Genomic DNA, 7,968 nt, shown 5'->3' with positions numbered 1-7,968 from the left:
GGGGGAGGGAGGGGGTGTAGGGGGAAGGGGAAACAGTTGACTCACCCTATTGGAAAAATGCCTTGACCTACAGTGTGGAGTTTCTGAGGCCCAATAAGACACTGAGAATAACATTTAGCATCCAGGTAGAAGCAATTGCCCCACTGTGTTGGGAAAACTGACCAAACCTGTGGGCAATTGCCTGAATCTAATCAGTTTGTGGCAGAGGCGGTCTCTGGAGACTTTGAGTCTTTATCTGACCTAATTAGTCATGTATAGCGTTTGACACTGTCCTTTCTGCACTAGAGATTTAGAGACGTAGTTGGTCTACCTCATAGTCACAAACACAAATAGGCAACCAAAATGAGGAGACGAAGAAACAACCCCCAAAGGATAGAACGAGATTATTCTTCAGAAGAACAGATAAATGAAATGGAGATAAGAAATTTATCTCTTACAGAGTTCAAAATAATGATGGAAAGCTGCCCAACAGTATGAGAAAAGATACAGTAAGTATGAAAACATAAATAAATAACAGCACAAATGAACACATTGGAAGGAATGCATAGGAGATTAGGGGGAGCTGAGGATTGAATTAGTGAATCAGAAGACAGGGTAGAAAAAAATCACTCAGAGAAACAAAAAGATAAATCAATTAAAAAACAGGACAGCTTGTCTATAAGCGGCCCACCTCACAAAAACAAACAAACAAACAAAAACAACAAAACAAAACACATATGGGATGAGAGAAGGGATGGGAAAAAATTTTCCATAAAAATGGAAAAGAAAAATAGCTGGAGTAGGAGTAGAACTCATATCTGACAAATGTACTTCAGAATGAAGGCCATCACAATAGATAACAAAGGTCACTACATAATACTAAAGGGATCCATCCAACAAGAGGATATAATACTGGAAAACAACTTTCTACAAGTTCAAGAAGATTGAAATCATATCAAGCATCTTCTCAGATCACAGTGCAATGAAATTAGAAATCAACTACAGTAAAAACACCCCAAAGCATTCAAACACATGGAGGCACAATAGCATCTTATTAAACAATGAATGGGTTACCAACGAGATCAAGAAAGTAAAACCTTCCTGGAATCAAGTGAAAATGAACACACACAACCTAAAATCTCAGGGACACAGCAAAAGCAGTCCTGAGCAGGAAGTTCATAGCATTGCAGGCCTACTTCAAAAAACAAGAAAAGTTAATAAGAAAGTATCTAACACTACAACTTAAAGAAGTAGAGAACAATAAGAAAAGCCCAGAATAAGTAAAAAGAAGGAGATAATAAAAATTAGAGCAGAAGTAAATACCATGGAGACTGAAAAAAATAATACAAAATATCAATGAAACTAAGAGCTGGTTCTTTGAAAAGATAAACAAGATTGATGAGCCTTTAGCCAGACCCATCAAGAAACAGAGGATTCCCAAATTAATAAAATCAGAAAGTGGGGAAGTAACCAATGACACCACAGAAATACAAAGCATTGTAAGAAAATACCATGAACAACTATATGCCAACAAGCTGGACAATGGATGAAATGGACAAATTCTTGGAAAAATGCAGTCTCCCAAAATTGAATCAGAGATCAATTGGGAGGGGGGGGAAGGGAGGACATATGTAATACCTTTAGCAATAAAGATTTAAAAATAAACTGAAAAACAACCACCAAAAAACCATGTATTAGAAAACTGTACACTTCACTAAAAAAGTCAGGTTAAGCTGTCTATAGGTTACATGTGTCATTTATCATTTGTGGGGAGCCGCTATAGGGTTAAACCTCCGACTGACCTGTTGGCAAAGTCACAAACAAGTCCCAGCTTTGAGGGCATAGTCCTCTTAAGTATAATTAGGGTTGACCTTATAACGCTCCCTAGATCTTACCTGGGAAGCTAATGGGCTGAGGGAAGTGCAATAAGAACAAAAACAAGTGAAACTCACAAGAACAGTGTAACTTTGATAACCACTATCTTGTTTACCTCTGACTATAAAAATAAAGGCTCAGCTTGCCTCAGGATCTTTCTTTGTGGCCTCAGTCAGGCACAGGAAGATCCACGGAGACTAAAGAGAGCTAAAGAGTTCTGAACGCTGTCTCCTTGTAAAACATTATTCGCCGACTCTGTCCACACCTTTGGGAACCCCTGGACCGCTGGGGCTGGACTGTGGCAATCATTAAAGTATAATTTACAAATATCAATAAAAGTATAAACTTAAAATTTTAAAATACAGATTACTTGAGGGTGGGGAGAGAGGGAGGAGGGCATGGAATGGAAAAACATAACGTAAATGGACATTACTGGTATTTTGTTGATGGTTCGAAGATACTTAGTGTTTTTAGTAGAATATTATACTTTATGATTAATGTATTTTGCATGTTTTTTATGTGCTTCTAATGTAAAGACATGTTTACCCCAATATTATTATGTTGGTGTAAACATGCCGTTATATTCCTAGTTTGGGGTTTTTTCCAAAGGCCCTAAGAAGGACCAGAGCAATCTGTTCAAGTAAGATATTTTAACTGTAGTTATTTAAGACTGATGTCTCTCTTCATCTTGATTTCTCCTTATTTTATCATCACCTGAGAGCACAGTGGTTTCAGGCATTTTGTGATTAGATATATATTTATTACAGGTTTAATAAGGTACAATGTTGGCTCACAATCCCAGGTGATTATTGTCTTATCAACCTGATTGTGATAGGAGTGTAGTCTACACTGCCTGACACCTGAAATACGTGTATAGTGAAGTAAGGATTGAGGTTTATGAATCTAAAAATACTGGGGTGGTAAACCAATTACCTTATATTTAAAATTGTATGTAGAGAATTTAGTTCTCATAGATTTCCAGTGAAAACAGAACTTTTGTTAGAAATATACTCACTAACAACATATTCAATTAAAAATTAATCGTATTTTTTTCCATTTTGTCAGGTATTGTACCTTCAGACTAAAATATTTTTTATGTTTATAGGGTACAAAGTTGTAGCAGTACCAACAAGAAGTATGTCTTGAGGTAAAACAAATGTTTTCTACATCCAAATTACCAATTTAAAAAATCATCCATGCCAGAGGGAAGACTTGGTTTATTCATTGTCTTTTTCACAAATATTTCAAAAATTGTATTCATAAAGAAGCCATCTAATATGCAGTGATACAGAAAAAATAGAATTGTAAATTGTATCAGGCCCTTAACTAACATGTTCTTTATTTTGTTAGATAACTTGTCTTTCATGTGTCATAATTATTTTTGTTTTGTTTATGTTATTTCTTTGAATGCCTTCTAACCTGGCAGTATTTCTTTGTTTTCTTACATTTTTTTTTCAGTTACAGTTGATATACAATATTATACTTGTTTTAGGTGTACAATATAGTTATTAGACAGTTATATAACTTACAAAGTGATCACCCTGATAGGTCTAGTACCCTTGTGACAGCACAGTGGCTTTTACAGTATTAGTGACCACTAGATCTCCTATCCTCATGACCAGGGGTCCTCAAACTATGGCCTGCGGACCACATGCAAATATAAATATTGTATTTGTTCCTGTTTTGTTTTTTTACTTCAAAATAAGATATGTGCAGTATGCATAGGAATTTGTTCATAGTTTTTTTTTTAAAGTATAGTCTGGCCCTCCAACGGCCTGAGGGACAGTGAACTGGCCCCCTGTTTAAAAAGTTTGAGGAACCCTGTTTTTTATAACAGGCAATTTGTACTTTTTAATACCTTCACTTTTTTCACCTATCCTCCCAACCCTCCTCCTCTCTGGCAGCCATCAATTTGTTCTTTATATCAATGAGTTAATTTCTGTTTTGTTTGTTCGTATATTTTTTTTTAGATTCCACATGTAAGTCAAATTATACAGTATTTGTGCTTGTCTGACTTATTTCACTTAGCATAACATCTTCTAGGTCTGCGGTTCTCAACCTGTGGGTCGCGACCCCTTTGGGGGTCGAATGACCCTTTCACAGGGGTCGCCAAAGACCATTGGAAAACACATATATAATTACATATTGTTTTTGTGATTAATCACTATGCTTTCATTATTTTCAATTTGTAACAATGAAATTGGGGGTCACCACAACATGAGGAACTGTATTAAAGGGTCGCGGCATTAGGAAGGTTGAGAACCACTCCTCTAGGTACATCCACATTGTAAAAAATGGTAAGACTTCCTTCTTTTTTATGGTTTAGTAATATTCCATTGTATATATGTACCACATCTTTTAATCCATTTGTCTGTTTTTTAAAAATACGTTTTTATTAATTTCAGAGAGGGAGAGATAGATAGATAAATGATTAGAGAGAATCATTTATCACCAGCCTCCTGCACCACCACCCCACCCCACTGTGGTTTGAGCCTGCAACCCTGGCATGTGCCCTGATCAGGGATCAAACCATGACCTCCTGGTTCATGGGTTGACACTACACCACTGAGTCATGCCAGCTGGGCTATCCTTTTGTCTATTGATGGATACTTATAGATTGCTTTCATATTTTTGCTATTGTAAACAATGCTTCAGTGCATATATTGTTTAAAATTATTGTTCACATATTAAGGAAGTTGCTCATTTTTCATATGTAGATTAACCATCTATATGTTCTCTCTGATAAAATCTCTTTGGGTGCTCTGCATATTTTTAATTGTAGTGTTTGGTTCTTTTTAGTGTTAAAATTTTATGACTTCTTTACATATTTTGGATATTAGCTTCTTATTGAGTATATCATGGGCAAATACCTTCTCCTATTGAGTAGGTTGCCTTTTAGTTTTGTTCATAGTTTCATTCACTGTGCAAAACTTTAGTTTGATGTAGTCAAATTGGTTTATTTTTCTTTAGTTTCCCTTGCCTGAGGAGATGTTTCCAAAAAATATTATTAAGAGCAATGTCAAAGAATTTACTGCCTGTGTTTCCTTTCCAAGAGTTTTATGGTTTCAGGTCTTACACTAAGTAGTTTATCCATTTTTAGTTTATCTTTTTACATGGTGTAAGAAAGTGATCCAGTTTCATTATTTTGCATATATCTGTCCAGGTTTCCCAATACTATTTATTGAAGAGAATGTTTTTACCCCGTGTATATTCTTGCCTCCTTTGTAATAGAATAATTGGCCATATTGGTTTGTTATTGGCCTTTCAGGTTTTTGATTCTTCCTGATTTAATTTGGGGAGACTGTATTTTTCTAGGAATTTGTCTATTTCATCTACATTGTCCAGCTTGTTGGCATATAGTAGTTCGTAGTATTTTCTTACAATCCTTTGTATTTCTGTGGTGTCAGTGGTTACTTCTCCTCTTTTGTTTCCAATTTTATTTATTTGGGTCCTCTCTCTTTGTTTCTTGATGAGTCTAGCTCAGTCGTGGGCAAACTATGGCCCGCGGGCCGGATCCGGCCCGTTTGAAATGAATAAAACTATTGAAAAAAAAGACCATACCCTTTTATGTAATGATGTTGACTTTGAATTTATATTAGTTCACACAAACACTCCATCCATGCTTTTCGTCCGGCCCTCTGGTCCAGTTTAAGAACCCATTGTAGCCCTCGAGTCAAAAAGTTTGCCCACCCCTGTTCTAGCTAATGGTTTATCAATTTTGTTTATCCTTTCAAAGAACCACCTCTTAGTTTCATTGATTTTTTTTGTATTATTATTTTTTTAGTCTCTATGTTATTTATTTCTGCTCTAACCTTTATTATTTCCTTTCTTCTGCTTACTCTGTGCTTTTCTTATAGTTTTCTTTTTAGTTCTTTAAGTTGTAGTGTTAAATAGTATCTTATAAACTTTTCCTGTTTTTTGAGGTATGCCTGTAGTGTTACAGAAAAACCAGAGAAAAACCAATCAACGCTCTGAGAGTTTGGAATTACACTTTATTCACCATGGTGGGCTTAGAGAAAATGAATTCAAATTCTAAGCAGAGCTACAAGCAGAACTTCCGTTTTTATGAAAGAGCCATCCCTTTGTGCACTTAGTGGTTATCTTGCTGGTGGCCTTGAAAACTACACAGTTCTATCCAATTAAAAATGCACCTGGCATGGCATTGGGCGTATCTGATCTCTGGCCTACAAGGTCAGACAGCTAAGTTTATCTTCCTCATTATTGAAGCAGGCTAAAGCAGGCTAGAAAGCAAACATTTTTTCAGAATAAGAGGCTGTCTAAAGAATAGCAGAGAATTCCAAACAGTAGTTTTATAGAGTAGGGGTTTGCCTTCTCAGTAGTACTATGAACTTCCCACCCAGGACTGCTTTGCTGTGTCCCTGAGATTTTAGGTTGTTGTGTATTCATTTTCACAATGAGAGAATCCCCAAGCTGGGACCCCCAGCACAGAGCACCTTCCTTCTATGAAGGTTTTTATTTCTTTCTTGATCTCGTTGGTAACCCATTTATTGTTTAATAAGATGCTATTTTGCCTCCATGTGTTTGAATGTTTTGGGGTGTTTTTACTGTAATTGATTTCTAATTTCGTTGCATTGTGATCTGAGAAGATGTTTGATATGATTTCAATCATCTTGAACTTGTGTAACCTTGGTTTGTGTCCTAACGTGTTCTGTCTTTGTGAATGATCCATGTGCACTTGAGAAGAATGTATATTCTGCTGCATTGGTGTGAAATGTCCAATAAATGTCAATTAAATCCATCTGATCCACTGTGAACTTTAGAGTCTGTGTTTCCTTGTTAAAGTTTCTGTCTGGAAGATCTATCCAGTGAAATGAGAGGGGTGGAGGGGTGTTGAAGTCCCCTACTATGACTATATTATTGTCGATCTCTCCATTAAAGTCCTCTAGAACAGTGGTCATCAACCGGTATTCCGCGGACCACTGGTGGTCCATGAGGTCCGAAAGGTTGGCAACTGCTGGTTTATGGAAACCTTTGGAGCAGCGGTCGCCAACTGGTGGTCCGTCAGATCCGAAAGGTTGGCGACCACTGCTATAGAAGTTTGTTTACATATTTAGGTTCTCCTTTATTGGGTGCATATATGTTTACCGGGGTTATATCCTCTTGTTGTATCGATCCCTTTAGTATTATGTAGTGACTTTTGTTGTTTCTTGTGATCGCTTTCATTTTGAAGTGTATTTTATCAGATATGAGTATTGCTACTCCAGGTTTTTTTTTCTTTTCCATTTGCATGGAAAATTTTTTTCCATCCCTTCACTCCCATCCTGTTTGTGTCTTTTGTTTTGAGGTGGGTCTCTTTTAGACAGGATATAGATGGGTCATGTTTTTGTATCCATATAGCTACTCTACGCCTTTTGATTGGAGCATTTAATCCATTTACATTTAGGGTTATTGATAGGAACTTATTGTCATTTTAATTCTGTATGGCTAGATTTCTCTCTGCTTCTTCTTCTCATTACAGCAATCCCTTTAGCATTTCTTGTAATGCTGGGTTGGTGGTGATGTACTCCTTTACCTTTTTTTGTCTGGAAAGCCCTTTATGTGGTTGTTTATTTTGAATGATAGCCTACCTGGACATAGTAATCTTGTTCTCAGATTCTTGCTTTCCATTGTTTTGAGTACTTCATGCCATTCTGAAGCAGGGGGTCCCTTGTGGGTGAGGACGATGGAGTCCCAACGCGCTAGGGGTCTGCATGCACGACTCCGGAGACCAGGTTCATTGACACAGATCCTGTCCCGGCCTGCGGGACAACAACGGGGGAACGAAGAGACACCCTAGGAGAATGAGACAAGCAAGGGACACGAAAGAATGGAGGCAAGACAGTGTTCTGATCAAGCCTCAAATTTTATTCTTACAGCGGCGAATATATACCTGTTTTAGGGACGGGGGGGTGGGTAAAGGGGGTCTATGGGCAGTAACCTATTACTAGAGATTTAGTAGACTCCGGATGGCTGTGCTTATCAGCGGAGATGCGTGAATTAGCAGCCTTCGGATGGTTGTGTGCTTATCAGTGGAGATGTGTGATTGTCAGCGGAGATTTAGCAGTTGTGTACTTAGGGTGAGGGTAGGTTATCTTTTAACTCCTGGCCAATTTT

The 7,968-nt window shown here is 37.2% G+C and overlaps 1 protein-coding gene across 4 annotated transcripts in view; it reads left to right on the top strand.

Annotated features, from left to right (window-relative positions):
• ATF7IP2 (activating transcription factor 7 interacting protein 2) overlaps window positions 1-7,968 on the top strand; it is a 110,393-nt gene that overhangs the window by 37,214 nt on the left and 65,211 nt on the right. For all 4 annotated transcript variants that reach the window (XM_015572142.1, XM_015572143.1, XM_015572139.1 and 1 more), the window contains exon 2: window positions 2,960-3,001. The gene's annotated coding sequence lies outside the window, so the exon portion shown is untranslated. The remainder of the gene's footprint in view (window positions 1-2,959; window positions 3,002-7,968) is intronic.

This window comes from Myotis davidii, unplaced genomic scaffold (genome assembly GCF_000327345.1).
Source record: "Myotis davidii unplaced genomic scaffold, ASM32734v1 scaffold209, whole genome shotgun sequence".
In the NCBI taxonomy this organism is placed as follows: Eukaryota; Metazoa; Chordata; class Mammalia; order Chiroptera; family Vespertilionidae; genus Myotis; species Myotis davidii.
Note: the sequence above shows the minus strand (reverse complement) of the source record. Positions and strands in the feature narration are given on the sequence as shown.